The 16,705-nt window shown below is 48.9% G+C and overlaps 88 non-coding genes across 88 annotated transcripts; 14 read left to right on the plus strand and 74 right to left on the minus strand.

The window, feature by feature from the left end:
* Nucleotides 1-22: 22 nt before the first annotated feature.
* Nucleotides 23-94, minus strand: Trnac-gca (transfer RNA cysteine (anticodon GCA)). Its single transcript has one exon. It is a non-coding gene; the product is annotated as a tRNA-Cys (tRNA).
* A 76-nt stretch (nt 95-170) lies between these two features.
* Nucleotides 171-242, minus strand: Trnae-uuc (transfer RNA glutamic acid (anticodon UUC)). Its single transcript has one exon. It is a non-coding gene; the product is annotated as a tRNA-Glu (tRNA).
* A 97-nt stretch (nt 243-339) lies between these two features.
* Nucleotides 340-421, minus strand: Trnas-aga (transfer RNA serine (anticodon AGA)). Its single transcript has one exon. It is a non-coding gene; the product is annotated as a tRNA-Ser (tRNA).
* Nucleotides 422-479: 58 nt separating this feature from the next.
* On the minus strand, nt 480-552 carry Trnat-agu (transfer RNA threonine (anticodon AGU)). The gene has a single exon. It is a non-coding gene; the product is annotated as a tRNA-Thr (tRNA).
* A 116-nt stretch (nt 553-668) lies between these two features.
* On the plus strand, nt 669-739 carry Trnag-gcc (transfer RNA glycine (anticodon GCC)). The gene has a single exon. It is a non-coding gene; the product is annotated as a tRNA-Gly (tRNA).
* A 137-nt stretch (nt 740-876) lies between these two features.
* On the minus strand, nt 877-949 carry Trnaf-gaa (transfer RNA phenylalanine (anticodon GAA)). Its single transcript has one exon. It is a non-coding gene; the product is annotated as a tRNA-Phe (tRNA).
* An 80-nt stretch (nt 950-1,029) lies between these two features.
* Trnas-uga (transfer RNA serine (anticodon UGA)) lies at nt 1,030-1,111 on the minus strand. Its single transcript has one exon. It is a non-coding gene; the product is annotated as a tRNA-Ser (tRNA).
* Nucleotides 1,112-1,185: 74 nt separating this feature from the next.
* On the minus strand, nt 1,186-1,257 carry Trnac-gca (transfer RNA cysteine (anticodon GCA)). The gene has a single exon. It is a non-coding gene; the product is annotated as a tRNA-Cys (tRNA).
* A 76-nt stretch (nt 1,258-1,333) lies between these two features.
* On the minus strand, nt 1,334-1,405 carry Trnae-uuc (transfer RNA glutamic acid (anticodon UUC)). Its single transcript has one exon. It is a non-coding gene; the product is annotated as a tRNA-Glu (tRNA).
* Nucleotides 1,406-1,642: 237 nt separating this feature from the next.
* Nucleotides 1,643-1,715, minus strand: Trnat-agu (transfer RNA threonine (anticodon AGU)). The gene has a single exon. It is a non-coding gene; the product is annotated as a tRNA-Thr (tRNA).
* A 116-nt stretch (nt 1,716-1,831) lies between these two features.
* Nucleotides 1,832-1,902, plus strand: Trnag-gcc (transfer RNA glycine (anticodon GCC)). Its single transcript has one exon. It is a non-coding gene; the product is annotated as a tRNA-Gly (tRNA).
* A 137-nt stretch (nt 1,903-2,039) lies between these two features.
* On the minus strand, nt 2,040-2,112 carry Trnaf-gaa (transfer RNA phenylalanine (anticodon GAA)). The gene has a single exon. It is a non-coding gene; the product is annotated as a tRNA-Phe (tRNA).
* Nucleotides 2,113-2,192: 80 nt separating this feature from the next.
* Nucleotides 2,193-2,274, minus strand: Trnas-uga (transfer RNA serine (anticodon UGA)). Its single transcript has one exon. It is a non-coding gene; the product is annotated as a tRNA-Ser (tRNA).
* A 74-nt stretch (nt 2,275-2,348) lies between these two features.
* On the minus strand, nt 2,349-2,420 carry Trnac-gca (transfer RNA cysteine (anticodon GCA)). The gene has a single exon. It is a non-coding gene; the product is annotated as a tRNA-Cys (tRNA).
* A 76-nt stretch (nt 2,421-2,496) lies between these two features.
* On the minus strand, nt 2,497-2,568 carry Trnae-uuc (transfer RNA glutamic acid (anticodon UUC)). Its single transcript has one exon. It is a non-coding gene; the product is annotated as a tRNA-Glu (tRNA).
* A 97-nt stretch (nt 2,569-2,665) lies between these two features.
* Nucleotides 2,666-2,747, minus strand: Trnas-aga (transfer RNA serine (anticodon AGA)). The gene has a single exon. It is a non-coding gene; the product is annotated as a tRNA-Ser (tRNA).
* A 58-nt stretch (nt 2,748-2,805) lies between these two features.
* On the minus strand, nt 2,806-2,878 carry Trnat-agu (transfer RNA threonine (anticodon AGU)). Its single transcript has one exon. It is a non-coding gene; the product is annotated as a tRNA-Thr (tRNA).
* A 116-nt stretch (nt 2,879-2,994) lies between these two features.
* Nucleotides 2,995-3,065, plus strand: Trnag-gcc (transfer RNA glycine (anticodon GCC)). Its single transcript has one exon. It is a non-coding gene; the product is annotated as a tRNA-Gly (tRNA).
* A 137-nt stretch (nt 3,066-3,202) lies between these two features.
* Nucleotides 3,203-3,275, minus strand: Trnaf-gaa (transfer RNA phenylalanine (anticodon GAA)). The gene has a single exon. It is a non-coding gene; the product is annotated as a tRNA-Phe (tRNA).
* Nucleotides 3,276-3,511: 236 nt separating this feature from the next.
* On the minus strand, nt 3,512-3,583 carry Trnac-gca (transfer RNA cysteine (anticodon GCA)). The gene has a single exon. It is a non-coding gene; the product is annotated as a tRNA-Cys (tRNA).
* Nucleotides 3,584-3,968: 385 nt separating this feature from the next.
* On the minus strand, nt 3,969-4,041 carry Trnat-agu (transfer RNA threonine (anticodon AGU)). The gene has a single exon. It is a non-coding gene; the product is annotated as a tRNA-Thr (tRNA).
* Nucleotides 4,042-4,157: 116 nt separating this feature from the next.
* Nucleotides 4,158-4,228, plus strand: Trnag-gcc (transfer RNA glycine (anticodon GCC)). The gene has a single exon. It is a non-coding gene; the product is annotated as a tRNA-Gly (tRNA).
* Nucleotides 4,229-4,365: 137 nt separating this feature from the next.
* Trnaf-gaa (transfer RNA phenylalanine (anticodon GAA)) lies at nt 4,366-4,438 on the minus strand. Its single transcript has one exon. It is a non-coding gene; the product is annotated as a tRNA-Phe (tRNA).
* An 80-nt stretch (nt 4,439-4,518) lies between these two features.
* Trnas-uga (transfer RNA serine (anticodon UGA)) lies at nt 4,519-4,600 on the minus strand. The gene has a single exon. It is a non-coding gene; the product is annotated as a tRNA-Ser (tRNA).
* A 74-nt stretch (nt 4,601-4,674) lies between these two features.
* Trnac-gca (transfer RNA cysteine (anticodon GCA)) lies at nt 4,675-4,746 on the minus strand. Its single transcript has one exon. It is a non-coding gene; the product is annotated as a tRNA-Cys (tRNA).
* Nucleotides 4,747-4,991: 245 nt separating this feature from the next.
* Nucleotides 4,992-5,073, minus strand: Trnas-aga (transfer RNA serine (anticodon AGA)). The gene has a single exon. It is a non-coding gene; the product is annotated as a tRNA-Ser (tRNA).
* A 58-nt stretch (nt 5,074-5,131) lies between these two features.
* On the minus strand, nt 5,132-5,204 carry Trnat-agu (transfer RNA threonine (anticodon AGU)). The gene has a single exon. It is a non-coding gene; the product is annotated as a tRNA-Thr (tRNA).
* Nucleotides 5,205-5,320: 116 nt separating this feature from the next.
* Trnag-gcc (transfer RNA glycine (anticodon GCC)) lies at nt 5,321-5,391 on the plus strand. The gene has a single exon. It is a non-coding gene; the product is annotated as a tRNA-Gly (tRNA).
* A 137-nt stretch (nt 5,392-5,528) lies between these two features.
* Nucleotides 5,529-5,601, minus strand: Trnaf-gaa (transfer RNA phenylalanine (anticodon GAA)). Its single transcript has one exon. It is a non-coding gene; the product is annotated as a tRNA-Phe (tRNA).
* Nucleotides 5,602-5,681: 80 nt separating this feature from the next.
* Trnas-uga (transfer RNA serine (anticodon UGA)) lies at nt 5,682-5,763 on the minus strand. Its single transcript has one exon. It is a non-coding gene; the product is annotated as a tRNA-Ser (tRNA).
* A 74-nt stretch (nt 5,764-5,837) lies between these two features.
* Trnac-gca (transfer RNA cysteine (anticodon GCA)) lies at nt 5,838-5,909 on the minus strand. The gene has a single exon. It is a non-coding gene; the product is annotated as a tRNA-Cys (tRNA).
* Nucleotides 5,910-5,985: 76 nt separating this feature from the next.
* Nucleotides 5,986-6,057, minus strand: Trnae-uuc (transfer RNA glutamic acid (anticodon UUC)). The gene has a single exon. It is a non-coding gene; the product is annotated as a tRNA-Glu (tRNA).
* Nucleotides 6,058-6,154: 97 nt separating this feature from the next.
* Trnas-aga (transfer RNA serine (anticodon AGA)) lies at nt 6,155-6,236 on the minus strand. Its single transcript has one exon. It is a non-coding gene; the product is annotated as a tRNA-Ser (tRNA).
* Nucleotides 6,237-6,294: 58 nt separating this feature from the next.
* Trnat-agu (transfer RNA threonine (anticodon AGU)) lies at nt 6,295-6,367 on the minus strand. Its single transcript has one exon. It is a non-coding gene; the product is annotated as a tRNA-Thr (tRNA).
* A 116-nt stretch (nt 6,368-6,483) lies between these two features.
* On the plus strand, nt 6,484-6,554 carry Trnag-gcc (transfer RNA glycine (anticodon GCC)). Its single transcript has one exon. It is a non-coding gene; the product is annotated as a tRNA-Gly (tRNA).
* A 137-nt stretch (nt 6,555-6,691) lies between these two features.
* On the minus strand, nt 6,692-6,764 carry Trnaf-gaa (transfer RNA phenylalanine (anticodon GAA)). Its single transcript has one exon. It is a non-coding gene; the product is annotated as a tRNA-Phe (tRNA).
* An 80-nt stretch (nt 6,765-6,844) lies between these two features.
* Trnas-uga (transfer RNA serine (anticodon UGA)) lies at nt 6,845-6,926 on the minus strand. Its single transcript has one exon. It is a non-coding gene; the product is annotated as a tRNA-Ser (tRNA).
* A 222-nt stretch (nt 6,927-7,148) lies between these two features.
* On the minus strand, nt 7,149-7,220 carry Trnae-uuc (transfer RNA glutamic acid (anticodon UUC)). The gene has a single exon. It is a non-coding gene; the product is annotated as a tRNA-Glu (tRNA).
* Nucleotides 7,221-7,457: 237 nt separating this feature from the next.
* Nucleotides 7,458-7,530, minus strand: Trnat-agu (transfer RNA threonine (anticodon AGU)). Its single transcript has one exon. It is a non-coding gene; the product is annotated as a tRNA-Thr (tRNA).
* A 116-nt stretch (nt 7,531-7,646) lies between these two features.
* Trnag-gcc (transfer RNA glycine (anticodon GCC)) lies at nt 7,647-7,717 on the plus strand. Its single transcript has one exon. It is a non-coding gene; the product is annotated as a tRNA-Gly (tRNA).
* Nucleotides 7,718-7,854: 137 nt separating this feature from the next.
* Nucleotides 7,855-7,927, minus strand: Trnaf-gaa (transfer RNA phenylalanine (anticodon GAA)). The gene has a single exon. It is a non-coding gene; the product is annotated as a tRNA-Phe (tRNA).
* Nucleotides 7,928-8,007: 80 nt separating this feature from the next.
* On the minus strand, nt 8,008-8,089 carry Trnas-uga (transfer RNA serine (anticodon UGA)). The gene has a single exon. It is a non-coding gene; the product is annotated as a tRNA-Ser (tRNA).
* A 222-nt stretch (nt 8,090-8,311) lies between these two features.
* Trnae-uuc (transfer RNA glutamic acid (anticodon UUC)) lies at nt 8,312-8,383 on the minus strand. Its single transcript has one exon. It is a non-coding gene; the product is annotated as a tRNA-Glu (tRNA).
* A 97-nt stretch (nt 8,384-8,480) lies between these two features.
* On the minus strand, nt 8,481-8,562 carry Trnas-aga (transfer RNA serine (anticodon AGA)). The gene has a single exon. It is a non-coding gene; the product is annotated as a tRNA-Ser (tRNA).
* A 58-nt stretch (nt 8,563-8,620) lies between these two features.
* Nucleotides 8,621-8,693, minus strand: Trnat-agu (transfer RNA threonine (anticodon AGU)). Its single transcript has one exon. It is a non-coding gene; the product is annotated as a tRNA-Thr (tRNA).
* Nucleotides 8,694-8,809: 116 nt separating this feature from the next.
* Nucleotides 8,810-8,880, plus strand: Trnag-gcc (transfer RNA glycine (anticodon GCC)). The gene has a single exon. It is a non-coding gene; the product is annotated as a tRNA-Gly (tRNA).
* Nucleotides 8,881-9,170: 290 nt separating this feature from the next.
* Trnas-uga (transfer RNA serine (anticodon UGA)) lies at nt 9,171-9,252 on the minus strand. The gene has a single exon. It is a non-coding gene; the product is annotated as a tRNA-Ser (tRNA).
* A 74-nt stretch (nt 9,253-9,326) lies between these two features.
* On the minus strand, nt 9,327-9,398 carry Trnac-gca (transfer RNA cysteine (anticodon GCA)). Its single transcript has one exon. It is a non-coding gene; the product is annotated as a tRNA-Cys (tRNA).
* Nucleotides 9,399-9,643: 245 nt separating this feature from the next.
* Nucleotides 9,644-9,725, minus strand: Trnas-aga (transfer RNA serine (anticodon AGA)). The gene has a single exon. It is a non-coding gene; the product is annotated as a tRNA-Ser (tRNA).
* Nucleotides 9,726-9,783: 58 nt separating this feature from the next.
* Trnat-agu (transfer RNA threonine (anticodon AGU)) lies at nt 9,784-9,856 on the minus strand. Its single transcript has one exon. It is a non-coding gene; the product is annotated as a tRNA-Thr (tRNA).
* Nucleotides 9,857-9,972: 116 nt separating this feature from the next.
* Nucleotides 9,973-10,043, plus strand: Trnag-gcc (transfer RNA glycine (anticodon GCC)). The gene has a single exon. It is a non-coding gene; the product is annotated as a tRNA-Gly (tRNA).
* A 137-nt stretch (nt 10,044-10,180) lies between these two features.
* On the minus strand, nt 10,181-10,253 carry Trnaf-gaa (transfer RNA phenylalanine (anticodon GAA)). The gene has a single exon. It is a non-coding gene; the product is annotated as a tRNA-Phe (tRNA).
* An 80-nt stretch (nt 10,254-10,333) lies between these two features.
* On the minus strand, nt 10,334-10,415 carry Trnas-uga (transfer RNA serine (anticodon UGA)). The gene has a single exon. It is a non-coding gene; the product is annotated as a tRNA-Ser (tRNA).
* A 74-nt stretch (nt 10,416-10,489) lies between these two features.
* On the minus strand, nt 10,490-10,561 carry Trnac-gca (transfer RNA cysteine (anticodon GCA)). The gene has a single exon. It is a non-coding gene; the product is annotated as a tRNA-Cys (tRNA).
* Nucleotides 10,562-10,637: 76 nt separating this feature from the next.
* Nucleotides 10,638-10,709, minus strand: Trnae-uuc (transfer RNA glutamic acid (anticodon UUC)). The gene has a single exon. It is a non-coding gene; the product is annotated as a tRNA-Glu (tRNA).
* A 97-nt stretch (nt 10,710-10,806) lies between these two features.
* Nucleotides 10,807-10,888, minus strand: Trnas-aga (transfer RNA serine (anticodon AGA)). The gene has a single exon. It is a non-coding gene; the product is annotated as a tRNA-Ser (tRNA).
* A 58-nt stretch (nt 10,889-10,946) lies between these two features.
* Trnat-agu (transfer RNA threonine (anticodon AGU)) lies at nt 10,947-11,019 on the minus strand. Its single transcript has one exon. It is a non-coding gene; the product is annotated as a tRNA-Thr (tRNA).
* Nucleotides 11,020-11,135: 116 nt separating this feature from the next.
* Nucleotides 11,136-11,206, plus strand: Trnag-gcc (transfer RNA glycine (anticodon GCC)). Its single transcript has one exon. It is a non-coding gene; the product is annotated as a tRNA-Gly (tRNA).
* A 137-nt stretch (nt 11,207-11,343) lies between these two features.
* Trnaf-gaa (transfer RNA phenylalanine (anticodon GAA)) lies at nt 11,344-11,416 on the minus strand. The gene has a single exon. It is a non-coding gene; the product is annotated as a tRNA-Phe (tRNA).
* Nucleotides 11,417-11,496: 80 nt separating this feature from the next.
* Nucleotides 11,497-11,578, minus strand: Trnas-uga (transfer RNA serine (anticodon UGA)). The gene has a single exon. It is a non-coding gene; the product is annotated as a tRNA-Ser (tRNA).
* A 74-nt stretch (nt 11,579-11,652) lies between these two features.
* Trnac-gca (transfer RNA cysteine (anticodon GCA)) lies at nt 11,653-11,724 on the minus strand. Its single transcript has one exon. It is a non-coding gene; the product is annotated as a tRNA-Cys (tRNA).
* Nucleotides 11,725-11,800: 76 nt separating this feature from the next.
* Nucleotides 11,801-11,872, minus strand: Trnae-uuc (transfer RNA glutamic acid (anticodon UUC)). Its single transcript has one exon. It is a non-coding gene; the product is annotated as a tRNA-Glu (tRNA).
* A 97-nt stretch (nt 11,873-11,969) lies between these two features.
* Trnas-aga (transfer RNA serine (anticodon AGA)) lies at nt 11,970-12,051 on the minus strand. Its single transcript has one exon. It is a non-coding gene; the product is annotated as a tRNA-Ser (tRNA).
* A 58-nt stretch (nt 12,052-12,109) lies between these two features.
* On the minus strand, nt 12,110-12,182 carry Trnat-agu (transfer RNA threonine (anticodon AGU)). Its single transcript has one exon. It is a non-coding gene; the product is annotated as a tRNA-Thr (tRNA).
* A 116-nt stretch (nt 12,183-12,298) lies between these two features.
* Trnag-gcc (transfer RNA glycine (anticodon GCC)) lies at nt 12,299-12,369 on the plus strand. Its single transcript has one exon. It is a non-coding gene; the product is annotated as a tRNA-Gly (tRNA).
* Nucleotides 12,370-12,659: 290 nt separating this feature from the next.
* Nucleotides 12,660-12,741, minus strand: Trnas-uga (transfer RNA serine (anticodon UGA)). The gene has a single exon. It is a non-coding gene; the product is annotated as a tRNA-Ser (tRNA).
* A 74-nt stretch (nt 12,742-12,815) lies between these two features.
* On the minus strand, nt 12,816-12,887 carry Trnac-gca (transfer RNA cysteine (anticodon GCA)). Its single transcript has one exon. It is a non-coding gene; the product is annotated as a tRNA-Cys (tRNA).
* Nucleotides 12,888-13,132: 245 nt separating this feature from the next.
* Trnas-aga (transfer RNA serine (anticodon AGA)) lies at nt 13,133-13,214 on the minus strand. The gene has a single exon. It is a non-coding gene; the product is annotated as a tRNA-Ser (tRNA).
* Nucleotides 13,215-13,439: 225 nt separating this feature from the next.
* Nucleotides 13,440-13,510, plus strand: Trnag-gcc (transfer RNA glycine (anticodon GCC)). The gene has a single exon. It is a non-coding gene; the product is annotated as a tRNA-Gly (tRNA).
* A 137-nt stretch (nt 13,511-13,647) lies between these two features.
* Trnaf-gaa (transfer RNA phenylalanine (anticodon GAA)) lies at nt 13,648-13,720 on the minus strand. Its single transcript has one exon. It is a non-coding gene; the product is annotated as a tRNA-Phe (tRNA).
* An 80-nt stretch (nt 13,721-13,800) lies between these two features.
* On the minus strand, nt 13,801-13,882 carry Trnas-uga (transfer RNA serine (anticodon UGA)). The gene has a single exon. It is a non-coding gene; the product is annotated as a tRNA-Ser (tRNA).
* Nucleotides 13,883-13,956: 74 nt separating this feature from the next.
* Nucleotides 13,957-14,028, minus strand: Trnac-gca (transfer RNA cysteine (anticodon GCA)). The gene has a single exon. It is a non-coding gene; the product is annotated as a tRNA-Cys (tRNA).
* A 76-nt stretch (nt 14,029-14,104) lies between these two features.
* Nucleotides 14,105-14,176, minus strand: Trnae-uuc (transfer RNA glutamic acid (anticodon UUC)). Its single transcript has one exon. It is a non-coding gene; the product is annotated as a tRNA-Glu (tRNA).
* Nucleotides 14,177-14,273: 97 nt separating this feature from the next.
* On the minus strand, nt 14,274-14,355 carry Trnas-aga (transfer RNA serine (anticodon AGA)). Its single transcript has one exon. It is a non-coding gene; the product is annotated as a tRNA-Ser (tRNA).
* Nucleotides 14,356-14,413: 58 nt separating this feature from the next.
* Trnat-agu (transfer RNA threonine (anticodon AGU)) lies at nt 14,414-14,486 on the minus strand. The gene has a single exon. It is a non-coding gene; the product is annotated as a tRNA-Thr (tRNA).
* Nucleotides 14,487-14,602: 116 nt separating this feature from the next.
* Trnag-gcc (transfer RNA glycine (anticodon GCC)) lies at nt 14,603-14,673 on the plus strand. The gene has a single exon. It is a non-coding gene; the product is annotated as a tRNA-Gly (tRNA).
* A 137-nt stretch (nt 14,674-14,810) lies between these two features.
* Trnai-gau (transfer RNA isoleucine (anticodon GAU)) lies at nt 14,811-14,883 on the minus strand. The gene has a single exon. It is a non-coding gene; the product is annotated as a tRNA-Ile (tRNA).
* An 80-nt stretch (nt 14,884-14,963) lies between these two features.
* Trnas-uga (transfer RNA serine (anticodon UGA)) lies at nt 14,964-15,045 on the minus strand. Its single transcript has one exon. It is a non-coding gene; the product is annotated as a tRNA-Ser (tRNA).
* Nucleotides 15,046-15,119: 74 nt separating this feature from the next.
* Trnac-gca (transfer RNA cysteine (anticodon GCA)) lies at nt 15,120-15,191 on the minus strand. Its single transcript has one exon. It is a non-coding gene; the product is annotated as a tRNA-Cys (tRNA).
* A 76-nt stretch (nt 15,192-15,267) lies between these two features.
* Nucleotides 15,268-15,339, minus strand: Trnae-uuc (transfer RNA glutamic acid (anticodon UUC)). The gene has a single exon. It is a non-coding gene; the product is annotated as a tRNA-Glu (tRNA).
* A 97-nt stretch (nt 15,340-15,436) lies between these two features.
* On the minus strand, nt 15,437-15,518 carry Trnas-aga (transfer RNA serine (anticodon AGA)). The gene has a single exon. It is a non-coding gene; the product is annotated as a tRNA-Ser (tRNA).
* Nucleotides 15,519-15,576: 58 nt separating this feature from the next.
* Trnat-agu (transfer RNA threonine (anticodon AGU)) lies at nt 15,577-15,649 on the minus strand. The gene has a single exon. It is a non-coding gene; the product is annotated as a tRNA-Thr (tRNA).
* Nucleotides 15,650-15,765: 116 nt separating this feature from the next.
* On the plus strand, nt 15,766-15,836 carry Trnag-gcc (transfer RNA glycine (anticodon GCC)). Its single transcript has one exon. It is a non-coding gene; the product is annotated as a tRNA-Gly (tRNA).
* Nucleotides 15,837-15,973: 137 nt separating this feature from the next.
* Trnaf-gaa (transfer RNA phenylalanine (anticodon GAA)) lies at nt 15,974-16,046 on the minus strand. The gene has a single exon. It is a non-coding gene; the product is annotated as a tRNA-Phe (tRNA).
* Nucleotides 16,047-16,126: 80 nt separating this feature from the next.
* Trnas-uga (transfer RNA serine (anticodon UGA)) lies at nt 16,127-16,208 on the minus strand. The gene has a single exon. It is a non-coding gene; the product is annotated as a tRNA-Ser (tRNA).
* Nucleotides 16,209-16,282: 74 nt separating this feature from the next.
* On the minus strand, nt 16,283-16,354 carry Trnac-gca (transfer RNA cysteine (anticodon GCA)). The gene has a single exon. It is a non-coding gene; the product is annotated as a tRNA-Cys (tRNA).
* A 76-nt stretch (nt 16,355-16,430) lies between these two features.
* On the minus strand, nt 16,431-16,502 carry Trnae-uuc (transfer RNA glutamic acid (anticodon UUC)). Its single transcript has one exon. It is a non-coding gene; the product is annotated as a tRNA-Glu (tRNA).
* Nucleotides 16,503-16,599: 97 nt separating this feature from the next.
* Trnas-aga (transfer RNA serine (anticodon AGA)) lies at nt 16,600-16,681 on the minus strand. The gene has a single exon. It is a non-coding gene; the product is annotated as a tRNA-Ser (tRNA).
* Nucleotides 16,682-16,705: the final 24 nt, after the last annotated feature.

Raw genomic sequence — 16,705 nt, forward strand, 5'->3', positions numbered from 1 at the left:
AGAGGACAAAAAGCCAACTAGTAGGGGACACCCGGGTTTGAACCAGGGACCTCTCGATCTGCAGTCGAATGCTCTACCACTGAGCTATATCCCCAGCCAAGGACGGAATCCACGCACAGGGTATATAACATCAACGCGTGAGAGAGCAACTTAACTTAAAAAATGTACACTTCCCGCACCGGGAATCGAACCCGGGCCGCCTGGGTGAAAACCAGAAATCCTAACCACTAGACCATGCGGGACACGTTCGCACCACTAAGTAATTTAGATGTCATGCTTTTTCTGACAATTTGAACTAGCTCTGTCTTTCTGTTCGTGTCAAAAACACCATTTTGCGTCCGCTGCGAGTAGGATTCGAACCTACGCGGGAAGATCCCATTTGATTTCTAGTCAAACGCCTTAACCACTCGGCCATCGCAGCCTGACAAACCGCTGGCCATTGCCACAAGGCCAACCAGAAAGCACAACATTACTGCTAAAGGCACTGCCCGGATTTGAACCGGGGATCTCCTGTTTACTAGACAGGCGCTTTAACCGCTAAGCCACAGCGCCTGCCTGTTGGGAGATTTTGAAAATCTCAATATCACACGTCTGAAATGCCGTTAAGGCTACTAACACACCGGGACGTGATACACTGTCACTCGGAAATTTTGGAAATGAGTAGTAACGCATTGGTGGTTCAGTGGTAGAATTCTCGCCTGCCACGCGGGAGACCGGGGTTCGATTCCCCGCCAATGCATCGTGTTTTACCTACACCAGAAAATACCCTCCGTAAAAAAGAAAGGAAGGAAAATAAATAAAAAAACATAGCTGAGGAAAAGTGCTACGGCTGCTTGCATTCACCACCTCAAACCGCCCTGCTGGGCAGTGATAAAATGCCGAGACCCGGGATTGAACCAGGGACCTTCAGATCTTCAGTCTGACGCTCTCCCAACTGAGCTATCTCGGCCATGATCAATTCTATCACATGGCAAAGGTCTGTACGTTGTGATAGACACTTGACCAGATCAAAAAGAATGTTTGAAGATTCGCTGCGAGTAGGGTTCGAACCTACGCGGGAAGATCCCATTAGATTTCAAGTCTAACGCCTTAACCACTCGGCCATCGCAGCAGAAATTGCTGGGTAACCAGAATAATTCACCAGCTCACCACTCAGGTGCCGAAGAGGACAAAAAGCCAACTAGTAGGGGACACCCGGGTTTGAACCAGGGACCTCTCGATCTGCAGTCGAATGCTCTACCACTGAGCTATATCCCCAGCCAAGGAAGGAATCCACGCACAGGGTATATAACATCAACGCGTGAGAGAGCAACTTAACTTAAAAAATGTACACTTCCCGCACCGGGAATCGAACCCGGGCCGCCTGGGTGAAAACCAGAAATCCTAACCACTAGACCATGCGGGACACGTTCGCACCACTAAGTAATTTAGATGTCATGCTTTTTCTGACAATTTGAACTAGCTCTGTCTTTCTGTTCGTGTCAAAAACACCATTTTGCGTCCGCTGCGAGTAGGATTCGAACCTACGCGGGAAGATCCCATTTGATTTCTAGTCAAAAGCCTTAACCACTCGGCCATCGCAGCCTGACAAACCGCTGGCCATTGCCACAAGGCCAACCAGAAAGCACAACATTACTGCTAAAGGCACTGCCCGGATTTGAACCGGGGATCTCCTGTTTACTAGACAGGCGCTTTAACCGCTAAGCCACAGCGCCTGCCTGTTGGGAGATTTTGAAAATCTCAATATCACACGTCTGAAATGCCGTTAAGGCTACTAACACACCGGGACGTGATACACTGTCACTCGGAAATTTTGGAAATGAGTAGTAACGCATTGGTGGTTCAGTGGTAGAATTCTCGCCTGCCACGCGGGAGACCGGGGTTCGATTCCCCGCCAATGCATCGTGTTTTACCTACACCAGAAAATACCCTCCGTAAAAAAGAAAGGAAGGAAAATAAATAAAAAAACATAGCTGAGGAAAAGTGCTACGGCTGCTTGCATTCACCACCTCAAACCGCCCTACTGGGCAGTGATAAAATGCCGAGACCCGGGATTGAACCAGGGACCTTCAGATCTTCAGTCTGACGCTCTCCCAACTGAGCTATCTCGGCCATGATCAATTCTATCACATGGCAAAGGTCTATACGTTGTGATAGACACTTGACCAGATCAAAAAGAATGTTTGAAGATTCGCTGCGAGTAGGGTTCGAACCTACGCGGGAAGATCCCATTAGATTTCAAGTCTAACGCCTTAACCACTCGGCCATCGCAGCAGAAATTGCTGGGTAACCAGAATAATTCACCAGCTCACCACTCAGGTGCCGAAGAGGACAAAAAGCCAACTAGTAGGGGACACCCGGGTTTGAACCAGGGACCTCTCGATCTGCAGTCGAATGCTCTACCACTGAGCTATATCCCCAGCCAAGGACGGAATCCACGCACAGGGTATATAACATCAACGCGTGAGAGAGCAACTTAACTTAAAAAATGTACACTTCCCGCACCGGGAATCGAACCCGGGCCGCCTGGGTGAAAACCAGAAATCCTAACCACTAGACCATGCGGGACACGTTCGCACCACTAAGTAATTTAGATGTCATGCTTTTTCTGACAATTTGAACTAGCTCTGTCTTTCTGTTCGTGTCAAAAACACCATTTTGCGTCCGCTGCGAGTAGGATTCGAACCTACGCGGGAAGATCCCATTTGATTTCTAGTCAAACGCCTTAACCACTCGGCCATCGCAGCCTGACAAACCGCTGGCCATTGCCACAAGGCCGACCAGAAAGCACAACATTACTGCTAAAGGCACTGCCCGGATTTGAACCGGGGATCTCCTGTTTACTAGACAGGCGCTTTAACCGCTAAGCCACAGCGCCTGCCTGTTGGGAGATTTTGAAAATCTCAATATCACACGTCTGAAATGCCGTTAAGGCTACTAACACACCGGGACGTGATACACTGTCACTCGGAAATTTTGGAAATGAGTAGTAACGCATTGGTGGTTCAGTGGTAGAATTCTCGCCTGCCACGCGGGAGACCGGGGTTCGATTCCCCGCCAATGCATCGTGTTTTACCTACACCAGAAAATACCCTCCGTAAAAAAGAAAGGAAGGAAAATAAATAAAAAAACATAGCTGAGGAAAAGTGCTACGGCTGCTTGCATTCACCACCTCAAACCGCCCTGCTGGGCAGTGATAAAATGCCGAGACCCGGGATTGAACCAGGGACCTTCAGATCTTCAGTCTGACGCTCTCCCAACTGAGCTATCTCGGCCATGATCAATTCTATCACATGGCAAAGGTCTGTACGTTGTGATAGACACTTGACCAGATCAAAAAGAATGTTTGAAGATTCGCTGTGAGTAGGGTTCGAACCTACGCGGGAAGATCCCATTAGATTTCAAGTCTAACGCCTTAACCACTCGGCCATCGCAGCAGAAATTGCTGGGTAACCAGAATAATTCACCAGCTCACCACTCAGGTGCCGAAGAGGACAAAAAGCCAACTAGTAGGGGACACCCGGGTTTGAACCAGGGACCTCTCGATCTGCAGTCGAATGCTCTACCACTGAGCTATATCCCCAGCCAAGGACGGAATCCACGCACAGGGTATATAACATCAACGCGTGAGAGAGCAACTTAACTTAAAAAATGTACACTTCCCGCACCGGGAATGGAACCCGGGCCGCCTGGGTGAAAACCAGAAATCCTAACCACTAGACCATGCGGGACACGTTCGCACCACTAAGTAATTTAGATGTCATGCTTTTTCTGACAATTTGAACTAGCTCTGTCTTTCTGTTCGTGTCAAAAACACCATTTTGCGTCCGCTGCGAGTAGGATTCGAACCTACGCGGGCAGATCCCATTTGATTTCTAGTCAAACGCCTTAACCACTCGGCCATCGCAGCCTGACAAACCGCTGGCCATTGCCACAAGGCCGACCAGAAAGCACAACATTACTGCTAAAGGCACTGCCCGGATTTGAACCGGGGATCTCCTGTTTACTAGACAGGCGCTTTAACCGCTAAGCCACAGCGCCTGCCTGTTGGGAGATTTTGAAAATCTCAATATCACACGTCTGAAATGCCGTTAAGGCTACTAACACACCGGGACGTGATACACTGTCACTCGGAAATTTTGGAAATGAGTAGTAACGCATTGGTGGTTCAGTGGTAGAATTCTCGCCTGCCACGCGGGAGACCGGGGTTCGATTCCCCGCCAATGCATCGTGTTTTACCTACACCAGAAAATACCCTCCGTAAAAAAGAAAGAAAGGAAAATAAATAAAAAAACATAGCTGAGGAAAAGTGCTACGGCTGCTTGCATTCACCACCTCAAACCGCCCTGCTGGGCAGTGATAAAATGCCGAGACCCGGGATTGAACCAGGGACCTTCAGATCTTCAGTCTGACGCTCTCCCAACTGAGCTATCTCGGCCATGATCAATTCTATCACATGGCAAATGTCTGTACGTTGTGATAGACACTTGACCAGATCAAAAAGAATGTTTGAAGATTCGCTGCGAGTAGGGTTCGAACCTACGCGGGAAGATCCCATTAGATTTCAAGTCTAACGCCTTAACCACTCGGCCATCGCAGCAGAAATTGCTGGGTAACCAGAATAATTCACCAGCTCACCACTCAGGTGCCGAAGAGGACAAAAAGCCAACTAGTAGGGGACACCCGGGTTTGAACCAGGGACCTCTCGATCTGCAGTCGAATGCTCTACCACTGAGCTATATCCCCAGCCAAGGACGGAATCCACGCACAGGGTATATAACATCAACGCGTGAGAGAGCAACTTAACTTAAAAAATGTACACTTCCCGCACCGGGAATCGAACCCGGGCCGCCTGGGTGAAAACCAGAAATCCTAACGACTAGACCATGCGGGACACGTTCGCACCACTAAGTAATTTAGATGTCATGCTTTTTCTGACAATTTGAACTAGCTCTGTCTTTCTGTTCGTGTCAAAAACACCATTTTGCGTCCGCTGCGAGTAGGATTCGAACCTACGCGGGAAGATCCCATTTGATTTCTAGTCAAACGCCTTAACCACTCGGCCATCGCAGCCTGACAAACCGCTGGCCATTGCCACAAGGCCGACCAGAAAGCACAACATTACTGCTAAAGGCACTGCCCGGATTTGAACCGGGGATCTCCTGTTTACTAGACAGGCGCTTTAACCGCTAAGCCACAGCGCCTGCCTGTTGGGAGATTTTGAAAATCTCAATATCACACGTCTGAAATGCCGTTAAGGCTACTAACACACCGGGACGTGATACACTGTCACTCGGAAATTTTGGAAATGAGTAGTAACGCATTGGTGGTTCAGTGGTAGAATTCTCGCCTGCCACGCGGGAGACCGGGGTTCGATTCCCCGCCAATGCATCGTGTTTTACCTACACCAGAAAATACCCTCCGTAAAAAAGAAAGGAAGGAAAATAAATAAAAAAACATAGCTGAGGAAAAGTGCTACGGCTGCTTGCATTCACCACCTCAAACCGCCCTGCTGGGCAGTGATAAAATGCCGAGACCCGGGATTGAACCAGGGACCTTCAGATCTTCAGTCTGACGCTCTCCCAACTGAGCTATCTCGGCCATGATCAATTCTATCACATGGCAAAGGTCTGTACGTTGTGATAGACACTTGACCAGATCAAAAAGAATGTTTGAAGATTCGCTGCGAGTAGGGTTCGAACCTACGCGGGAAGATCCCATTAGATTTCAAGTCTAACGCCTTAACCACTCGGCCATCGCAGCAGAAATTGCTGGGTAACCAGAATAATTCACCAGCTCACCACTCAGGTGCCGAAGAGGACAAAAAGCCAACTAGTAGGGGACACCCGGGTTTGAACCAGGGACCTCTCGATCTGCAGTCGAATGCTCTACCACTGAGCTATATCCCCAGCCAAGGACGGAATCCACGCACAGGGTATATAACATCAACGCGTGAGAGAGCAACTTAACTTAAAAAATGTACACTTCCCGCACCGGGAATCGAACCCGGGCCGCCTGGGTGAAAACCAGAAATCCTAACCACTAGACCATGCGGGACACGTTCGCACCACTAAGTAATTTAGATGTCATGCTTTTTCTGACAATTTGAACTAGCTCTGTCTTTCTGTTCGTGTCAAAAACACCATTTTGCGTCCGCTGCGAGTAGGATTCGAACCTACGCGGGAAGATCCCATTTGATTTCTAGTCAAACGCCTTAACCACTCGGCCATCGCAGCCTGACAAACCGCTGGCCATTGCCACAAGGCCAACCAGAAAGCACAACATTACTGCTAAAGGCACTGCCCGGATTTGAACCGGGGATCTCCTGTTTACTAGACAGGCGCTTTAACCGCTAAGCCACAGCGCCTGCCTGTTGGGAGATTTTGAAAATCTCAATATCACACGTCTGAAATGCCGTTAAGGCTACTAACACACCGGGACGTGATACACTGTCACTCGGAAATTTTGGAAATGAGTAGTAACGCATTGGTGGTTCAGTGGTAGAATTCTCGCCTGCCACGCGGGAGACCGGGGTTCGATTCCCCGCCAATGCATCGTGTTTTACCTACACCAGAAAATACCCTCCGTAAAAAAGAAAGGAAGGAAAATAAATAAAAAAACATAGCTGAGGAAAAGTGCTACGGCTGCTTGCATTCACCACCTCAAACCGCCCTGCTGGGCAGTGATAAAATGCCGAGACCCGGGATTGAACCAGGGACCTTCAGATCTTCAGTCTGACGCTCTCCCAACTGAGCTATCTCGGCCATGATCAATTCTATCACATGGCAAAGGTCTGTACGTTGTGATAGACACTTGACCAGATCAAAAAGAATGTTTGAAGATTCGCTGCGAGTAGGGTTCGAACCTACGCGGGAAGATCCCATTAGATTTCAAGTCTAACGCCTTAACCACTCGGCCATCGCAGCAGAAATTGCTGGGTAACCAGAATAATTCACCAGCTCACCACTCAGGTGCCGAAGAGGACAAAAAGCAAACTAGTAGGGGACACCCGGGTTTGAACCAGGGACCTCTCGATCTGCAGTCGAATGCTCTACCACTGAGCTATATTCCCAGCCAAGGACGGAATCCACGCACAGGGTATATAACATCAACGCGTGAGAGAGCAACTTAACTTAAAAAATGTACACTTCCCGCACCGGGAATCGAACCCGGGCCGCCTGGGTGAAAACCAGAAATCCTAACCACTAGACCATGCGGGACACGTTCGCACCACTAAGTAATTTAGATGTCATGCTTTTTCTGACAATTTGAACTAGCTCTGTCTTTCTGTTCGTGTCAAAAACACCATTTTGCGTCCGCTGCGAGTAGGATTCGAACCTACGCGGGAAGATCCCATTTGAATTCTAGTCAAACGCCTTAACCACTCGGCCATCTCAGCCTGACAAACCGCTGGCCATTGCCACAAGGCCGACCAGAAAGCACAACATTACTGCTAAAGGCACTGCCCGGATTTGAACCGGGGATCTCCTGTTTACTAGACAGGCGCTTTAACCGCTAAGCCACAGCGCCTGCCTGTTGGGAGATTTTGAAAATCTCAATATCACACGTCTGAAATGCCGTTAAGGCTACTAACACACGGGGACGTGATACACTGTCACTCGGAAATTTTGGAAATGAGTAGTAACGCATTGGTGGTTCAGTGGTAGAATTCTCGCCTGCCACGCGGGAGACCGGGGTTCGATTCCCCGCCAATGCATCGTGTTTTACCTACACCAGAAAATACCCTCCGTAAAAAAGAAAGGAAGGAAAATAAATAAAAAAACATAGCTGAGGAAAAGTGCTACGGCTGCTTGCATTCACCACCTCAAACCGCCCTGCTGGGCAGTGATAAAATGCCGAGACCCGGGATTGAACCAGGGACCTTCAGATCTTCAGTCTGACGCTCTCCCAACTGAGCTATCTCGGCCATGATCAATTCTATCACATGGCAAAGGTCTGTACGTTGTGATAGACACTTGACCAGATCAAAAAGAATGTTTGAAGATTCGCTGCGAGTAGGGTTCGAACCTACGCGGGAAGATCCCATTAGATTTCAAGTCTAACGCCTTAACCACTCGGCCATCGCAGCAGAAATTGCTGGGTAACCAAAATAATTCACCAGCTCACCACTCAGGTGCCGAAGAGGACAAAAAGCCAACTAGTAGGGGACACCCGGGTTTGAACCAGGGACCTCTCGATCTGCATTCGAATGCTCTACCACTGAGCTATATCCCCAGCCAAGGACGGAATCCACGCACAGGGTATATAACATCAACGCGTGAGAGAGCAACTTAACTTAAAAAATGTACACTTCCCGCACCGGGAATCGAACCCGGGCCGCCTGGGTGAAAACCAGAAATCCTAACCACTAGACCATGCGGGACACGTTCGCACCACTAAGTAATTTAGATGTCATGCTTTTTCTGACAATTTGAACTAGCTCTGTCTTTCTGTTCGTGTCAAAAACACCATTTTGCGTCCGCTGCGAGTAGGATTCGAACCTACGCGGGAAGATCCCATTTGATTTCTAGTCAAACGCCTTAACCACTCGGCCATCGCAGCCTGACAAACCGCTGGCCATTGCCACAAAGCCGACCAGAAAGCACAACATTACTGCTAAAGGCACTGCCCGGATTTGAACCGGGGATCTCCTGTTTACTAGACAGGCGCTTTAACCGCTAAGCCACAGCGCCTGCCTGTTGGGAGATTTTGAAAATCTCAATATCACACGTCTGAAATGCCGTTAAGGCTACTAACACACCGGGACGTGATACACTGTCACTCGGAAATTTTGGAAATGAGTAGTAACGCATTGGTGGTTCAGTGGTAGAATTCTCGCCTGCCACGCGGGAGACCGGGGTTCGATTCCCCGCCAATGCATCGTGTTTTACCTACACCAGAAAATACCCTCCGTAAAAAAGAAAGGAAGGAAAATAAATAAAAAAACATAGCTGAGGAAAAGTGCTACGGCTGCTTGCATTCACCACCTCAAACCGCCCTGCTGGGCAGTGATAAAATGCCGAGACCCGGGATTGAACCAGGGACCTTCAGATCTTCAGTCTGACGCTCTCCCAACTGAGCTATTTCGGCCATGATCAATTCTATCACATGGCAAAGGTCTGTACGTTGTGATAGACACTTGACCAGATCAAAAAGAATGTTTGAAGATTCGCTGCGAGTAGGGTTCGAACCTACGCGGGAAGATCCCATTAGATTTCAAGTCTAACGCCTTAACCACTCGGCCATCGCAGCAGAAATTGCTGGGTAACCAGAATAATTCACCAGCTCACCACTCAGGTGCCGAAGAGGACAAAAAGCCAACTAGTAGGGGACACCCGGGTTTGAACCAGGGACCTCTCGATCTGCAGTCGAATGCTCTACCACTGAGCTATATCCCCAGCCAAGGACGGAATCCACGCACAGGGTATATAACATCAACGCGTGAGAGAGCAACTTAACTTAAAAAATGTACACTTCCCGCACCGGGAAACGAACCCGGGCCGCCTGGGTGAAAACCAGAAATCCTAACCACTAGACCATGCGGGACACGTTCGCACCACTAAGTAATTTAGATGTCATGCTTTTTCTGACAATTTGAACTAGCTCTGTCTTTCTGTTCGTGTCAAAAACACCATTTTGCGTCCGCTGCGAGTAGGATTCGAACCTACGCGGGAAGATCCCATTTGATTTCTAGTCAAACGCCTTAACCACTCGGCCATCGCAGCCTGACAAACCGCTGGCCATTGCCACAAGGCCGACCAGAAAGCACAACATTACTGCTAAAGGCACTGCCCGGATTTGAACCGGGGATCTCCTGTTTACTAGACAGGCGCTTTAACCGCTAAGCCACAGCGCCTGCCTGTTGGGAGATTTTGAAAATCTCAATATCACACGTCTGAAATGCCGTTAAGGCTACTAACACACCGGGACGTGATACACTGTCACTCGGAAATTTTGGAAATGAGTAGTAACGCATTGGTGGTTCAGTGGTAGAATTCTCGCCTGCCACGCGGGAGACCGGGGTTCGATTCCCCGCCAATGCATCGTGTTTTACCTACACCAGAAAATACCCTCCGTAAAAAAGAAAGGAAGGAAAATAAATAAAAAAACATAGCTGAGGAAAAGTGCTACGGCTGCTTGCATTCACCACCTCAAACCGCCCTGCTGGGCAGTGATAAAATGCCGAGACCCGGGATTGAACCAGGGACCTTCAGATCTTCAGTCTGACGCTCTCCCAACTGAGCTATCTCGGCCATGATCAAATCTATCACATGGCAAAGGTCTGTACGTTGTGATAGACACTTGACCAGATCAAAAAGAATGTTTGAAGATTCGCTGCGAGTAGGGTTCGAACCTACGCGGGAAGATCCCATTAGATTTCAAGTCTAACGCCTTAACCACTCGGCCATCGCAGCAGAAATTGCTGGGTAACCAGAATAATTCACCAGCTCACCACTCAGGTGCCGAAGAGGACAAAAAGCCAACTAGTAGGGGACACCCGGGTTTGAACCAGGGACCTCTCGATCTGCAGTCGAATGCTCTACCACTGAGCTATATCCCCAGCCAAGGACGGAATCCACGCACAGGGTATATAACATCAACGCGTGAGAGAGCAACTTAACTTAAAAAATGTACACTTCCCGCACCGGGAATCGAACCCGGGCCGCCTGGGTGAAAACCAGAAATCCTAACCACTAGACCATGCGGGACACGTTCGCACCACTAAGTAATTTAGATGTCATGCTTTTTCTGACAATTTGAACTAGCTCTGTCTTTCTGTTCGTGTCAAAAACACCATTTTGCGTCCGCTGCGAGTAGGATTCGAACCTACGCGGGAAGATCCCATTTGATTTCTAGTCAAACGCCTTAACCACTCGGCCATCGCAGCCTGACAAACCGCTGGCCATTGCCACAAGGCCGACCAGAAAGCACAACATTACTGCTAAAGGCACTGCCCGGATTTGAACCGGGGATCTCCTGTTTACTAGACAGGCGCTTTAACCGCTAAGCCACAGCGCCTGCCTGTTGGGAGATTTTGAAAATCTCAATATCACACGTCTGAAATGCCGTTAAGGCTACTAACACACCGGGACGTGATACACTGTCACTCGGAAATTTTGGAAATGAGTAGTAACGCATTGGTGGTTCAGTGGTAGAATTCTCGCCTGCCACGCGGGAGACCGGGGTTCGATTCCCCGCCAATGCATCGTGTTTTACCTACACCAGAAAATACCCTCCGTAAAAAAGAAAGGAAGGAAAATAAATAAAAAAACATAGCTGAGGAAAAGTGCTACGGCTGCTTGCATTCACCACCTCAAACCGCCCTGCTGGGCAGTGATAAAATGCCGAGACCCGGGATTGAACCAGGGACCTTCAGATCTTCAGTCTGACGCTCTCCCAACTGAGCTATCTCGGCCATGATCAATTCTATCACATGGCAAAGGTCTGTACGTTGTGATAGACACTTGACCAGATCAAAAAGAATGTTTGAAGATTCGCTGCGAGTAGGGTTCGAACCTACGCGGGAAGATCCCATTAGATTTCAAGTCTAACGCCTTAACCACTCGGCCATCGCAGCAGAAATTGCTGGGTAACCAGAATAATTCACCAGCTCACCACTCAGGTGCCGAAGAGGACAAAAAGCCAACTAGTAGGGGACACCCGGGTTTGAACCAGGGACCTCTCGATCTGCAGTCGAATGCTCTACCACTGAGCTATATCCCCAGCCAAGGACGGAATCCACGCACAGGGTATATAACATCAACGCGTGAGAGAGCAACTTAACTTAAAAAATGTACACTTCCCGCACCGGGAATCGAACCCGGGCCGCCTGGGTGAAAACCAGAAATCCTAACCACTAGACCATGCGGGACACGTTCGCACCACTAAGTAATTTAGATGTCATGCTTTTTCTGACAATTTGAACTAGCTCTGTCTTTCTGTTCGTGTCAAAAACACCTTTTTGCGTCCGCTGCGAGTAGGATTCGAACCTACGCGGGAAGATCCCATTTGATTTCTAGTCAAACGCCTTAACCACTCGGCCATCGCAGCCTGACAAACCGCTGGCCATTGCCACAAGGCCGACCAGAAAGCACAACATTACTGCTAAAGGCACTGCCCGGATTTGAACCGGGGATCTCCTGTTTACTAGACAGGCGCTTTAACCGCTAAGCCACAGCGCCTGCCTGTTGGGAGATTTTGAAAATCTCAATATCACACGTCTGAAATGCCGTTAAGGCTACTAACACACCGGGACGTGATACACTGTCACTCGGAAATTTTGGAAATGAGTAGTAACGCATTGGTGGTTCAGTGGTAGAATTCTCGCCTGCCACGCGGGAGACCGGGGTTCGATTCCCCGCCAATGCATCGTGTTTTACCTACACCAGAAAATACCCTCCGTAAAAAAGAAAGGAAGGAAAATAAATAAAAAAACATAGCTGAGGAAAAGTGCTACGGCTGCTTGCATTCACCACCTCAAACCGCCCTGCTGGGCAGTGATAAAATGCCGAGAGCCGGGATTGAACCAGGGACCTTCAGATCTTCAGTCTGACGCTCTCCCAACTGAGCTATCTCGGCCATGATCAATTCTATCACATGGCAAAGGTCTGTACGTTGTGATAGACACTTGACCAGATCAAAAAGAATGTTTGAAGATTCGCTGCGAGTAGGGTTCGAACCTACGCGGGAAGATCCCATTAGATTTCAAGTCTAACGCCTTAACCACTCGGCCATCGCAGCAGAAATTGCTGGGTAACCAGAATAATTCACCAGCTCACCACTCAGGTGCCGAAGAGGACAAAAAGCCAACTAGTAGGGGACACCCGGGTTTGAACCAGGGACCTCTCGATCTGCAGTCGAATGCTCTACCACTGAGCTATATCCCCAGCCAAGGACGGAATCCACGCACAGGGTATATAACATCAACGCGTGAGAGAGCAACTTAACTTAAAAAATGTACACTTCCCGCACCGGGAATCGAACCCGGGCCGCCTGGGTGAAAATCAGAAATCCTAACCACTAGACCATGCGGGACACGTTCGCACCACTAAGTAATTTAGATGTCATGCTTTTTCTGACAATTTGAACTAGCTCTGTCTTTCTGTTCGTGTCAAAAACACCATTTTGCGTCCGCTGCGAGTAGGATTCGAACCTACGCGGGAAGATCCCATTTGATTTCTAGTCAAACGCCTTAACCACTCGGCCATCGCAGCCTGACAAACCGCTGGCCATTGCCACAAGGCCGACCAGAAAGCACAACATTACTGCTAAAGGGATCTCCTGTTTACTAGACAGGCGCTTTAACCGCTAAGCCACAGCGCCTGCCTGTTGGGAGATTTTGAAAATCTCAATATCACACGTCTGAAATGCCGTTAAGGCTACTAACACACTGGGACGTGATACACTGTCACTCGGAAATTTTGGAAATGAGTAGTAACGCATTGGTGGTTCAGTGGTAGAATTCTCGCCTGCCACGCGGGAGACCGGGGTTCGATTCCCCGCCAATGCATCGTGTTTTACCTACACCAGAAAATACCCTCCGTAAAAAAGAAAGGAAGGAAAATAAATAAAAAAACATAGCTGAGGAAAAGTGCTACGGCTGCTTGCATTCACCACCTCAAACCGCCCTGCTGGGCAGTGATAAAATGCCGAGACCCGGGATTGAACCAGGGACCTTCAGATCTTCAGTCTGACGCTCTCCCAACTGAGCTATCTCGGCCATGATCAATTCTTTCACATGGCAAAGGTCTGTACGTTGTGATAGACACTTGACCAGATCAAAAAGAATGTTTGAAGATTCGCTGCGAGTAGGGTTCGAACCTACGCGGGAAGATCCCATTAGATTTCAAGTCTAACGCCTTAACCACTCGGCCATCGCAGCAGAAATTGCTGGGTAACCAGAATAATTCACCAGCTCACCACTCAGGTGCCGAAGAGGACAAAAAGCCAACTAGTAGGGGACACCCGGGTTTGAACCAGGGACCTCTCGATCTGCAGTCGAATGCTCTACCACTGAGCTATATCCCCAGCCAAGGACGGAATCCACGCACAGGGTATATAACATCAACGCGTGAGAGAGCAACTTAACTTAAAAAATGTACACTTCCCGCACCGGGAATCGAACCCGGGCCGCCTGGGTGAAAACCAGAAATCCTAACCACTAGACCATGCGGGACACGTTCGCACCACTAAGTAATTTAGATGTCATGCTTTTTCTGACAATTTGAACTAGCTCTGTCTTTCTGTTCGTGTCAAAAACACCATTTTGCGTCCGCTGCGAGTAGGATTCGAACCTACGCGGGAAGATCCCATTTGATTTCTAGTCAAACGCCTTAACCACTCGGCCATCGCAGCCTGACAAACCGCTGGCCATTGCCACAAGGCCGACCAGAAAGCACAACATTACTGCTAAAGGCACTGCCCGGATTTGAACCGGGGATCTCCTGTTTACTAGACAGGCGCTTTAACCGCTAAGCCACAGCGCCTGCCTGTTGGGAGATTTTGAAAATCTCAATATCACACGTCTGAAATGCCGTTAAGGCTACTAACACACCGGGACGTGATACACTGTCACTCGGAAATTTTGGAAATGAGTAGTAACGCATTGGTGGTTCAGTGGTAGAATTCTCGCCTGCCACGCGGGAGACCGGGGTTCGATTCCCCGCCAATGCATCGTGTTTTACCTACACCAGAAAATACCCTCCGTAAAAAAGAAAGGAAGGAAAATAAATAAAAAAACATAGCTGAGGAAAAGTGCTACGGCTGCTTGCATTCACCACCTCAAACCGCCCTGCTGGGCAGTGATAAAATGCCGAGACCCGGGATTGAACCAGGGACCTTCAGATCATCAGTCTGACGCTCTCCCAACTGAGCTATCTCGACCATGATCAATTCTATCACATGGCAAAGGTCTGTACGTTGTGATAGACACTTGACCAGATCAAAAAGAATGTTTGAAGATTCGCTGCGAGTAGGGTTCGAACCTACGCGGGAAGATCCCATTAGATTTCAAGTCTAACGCCTTAACCACTCGGCCATCGCAGCAGAAATTGCTGGGTAACCAGAATAATTCACCAGCTCACAACTCAGGTGCCGAAGAGGACAAAAAGCCAACTAGTAGGGGACACCCGGGTTTGAACCAGGGACCTCTCGATCTGCAGTCGAATGCTCTACCACTGAGCTATATCCCCAGCCAAGGACGGAATCCACGCACAGGGTATATAACATCAACGCGTGAGAGAGCAACTTAACTTAAAAAATGTACACTTCCCGCACCGGGAATCGAACCCGGGCCGCCTGGGTGAAAACCAGAAATCCTAACCACTAGACCATGCGGGACACGTTCGCACCACTAAGTAATTTAGATGTCATGCTTTTTCTGACAATTTGAACTAGCTCTGTCTTTCTGTTCGTGTCAAAAACACCATTTTGCGTCCGCTGCGAGTAGGATTCGAACCTACGCGGGAAGATCCCATTTGATTTCTAGTCAAACGCCTTAACCACTCGGCCATCGCAGCCTGACAAACCGCTGGCCATTGCCACAAGGCCGACCAGAAAGCACAACATTACTGCTAAAGGCACTGCCCGGATTTGAACCGGGGATCTCCTGTTTACTAGACAGGCGCTTTAACCGCTAAGCCACAGCGCCTGCCTGTTGGGAGATTTTGAAAATCTCAATATCACACGTCTGAAATGCCGTTAAGGCTACTAACACACCGGGACGTGATACACTGTCACTCGGAAATTTTGGAAATGAGTAGTAACGCATTGGTGGTTCAGTGGTAGAATTCTCGCCTGCCACGCGGGAGACCGGGGTTCGATTCCCCGCCAATGCATCGTGTTTTACCTACACCAGAAAATACCCTCCGTAAAAAAGAAAGGAAGGAAAATAAATAAAAAAACATAGCTGAGGAAAAGTGCTACGGCTGCTTGCATTCACCACCTCAAACCGCCCTGCTGGGCAGTGATAAAATGCCGAGACCCGGGATTGAACCAGGGACCTTCAGATCTTCAGTCTGACGCTCTCCCAACTGAGCTATCTCGGCCATGATCAATTCTATCACATGGCAAAGGTCTGTACGTTGTGATAGACACTTGACCAGATCAAAAAGAATGTTTGAAGATTCGCTGCGAGTAGGGTTCGAACCTACGCGGGAAGATCCCATTAGATTTCAAGTCTAACGCCTTAACCACTCGGCCATCGCAGCAGAAATTGCTGGGTAACCAGAATAATTCACCAGCTCACCACTCAGGTGCCGAAGAGGACAAAAAGCCAACTAGTAGGGGACACCCGGGTTTGAACCAGGGACCTCTCGATCTGCAGTCGAATGCTCTACCACTGAGCTATATCCCCAGCCAAGGACGGAATCCACGCACAGGGTATATAACATCAACGCGTGAGAGAGCAACTTAACTTAAAAAATGTACACTTCCCGCACCGGGAATCGAACCCGGGCCGCCTGGGTGAAAACCAGAAATCCTAACCACTAGACCATGCGGGACACGTTCGCACCACTAAGTAATTTAGATGTCATGCTTTTTCTGACAATTTGAACTAGCTCTGTCTTTCTGTTCGTGTCAAAAACACCATTTTGCGTCCGCTGCGAGTAGGATTCGAACCTACGCGGGAAGATCCCATTTGATTTCTAGTCAAACGCCTTAACCACTCGGCCATCGCAGCCTGACAAACCGCTGGCCATTGCCA

Source organism: Hydractinia symbiolongicarpus, chromosome 2 (assembly GCF_029227915.1).
Source record: "Hydractinia symbiolongicarpus strain clone_291-10 chromosome 2, HSymV2.1, whole genome shotgun sequence".
NCBI classification, from domain to species: domain Eukaryota; kingdom Metazoa; phylum Cnidaria; class Hydrozoa; order Anthoathecata; family Hydractiniidae; genus Hydractinia; species Hydractinia symbiolongicarpus.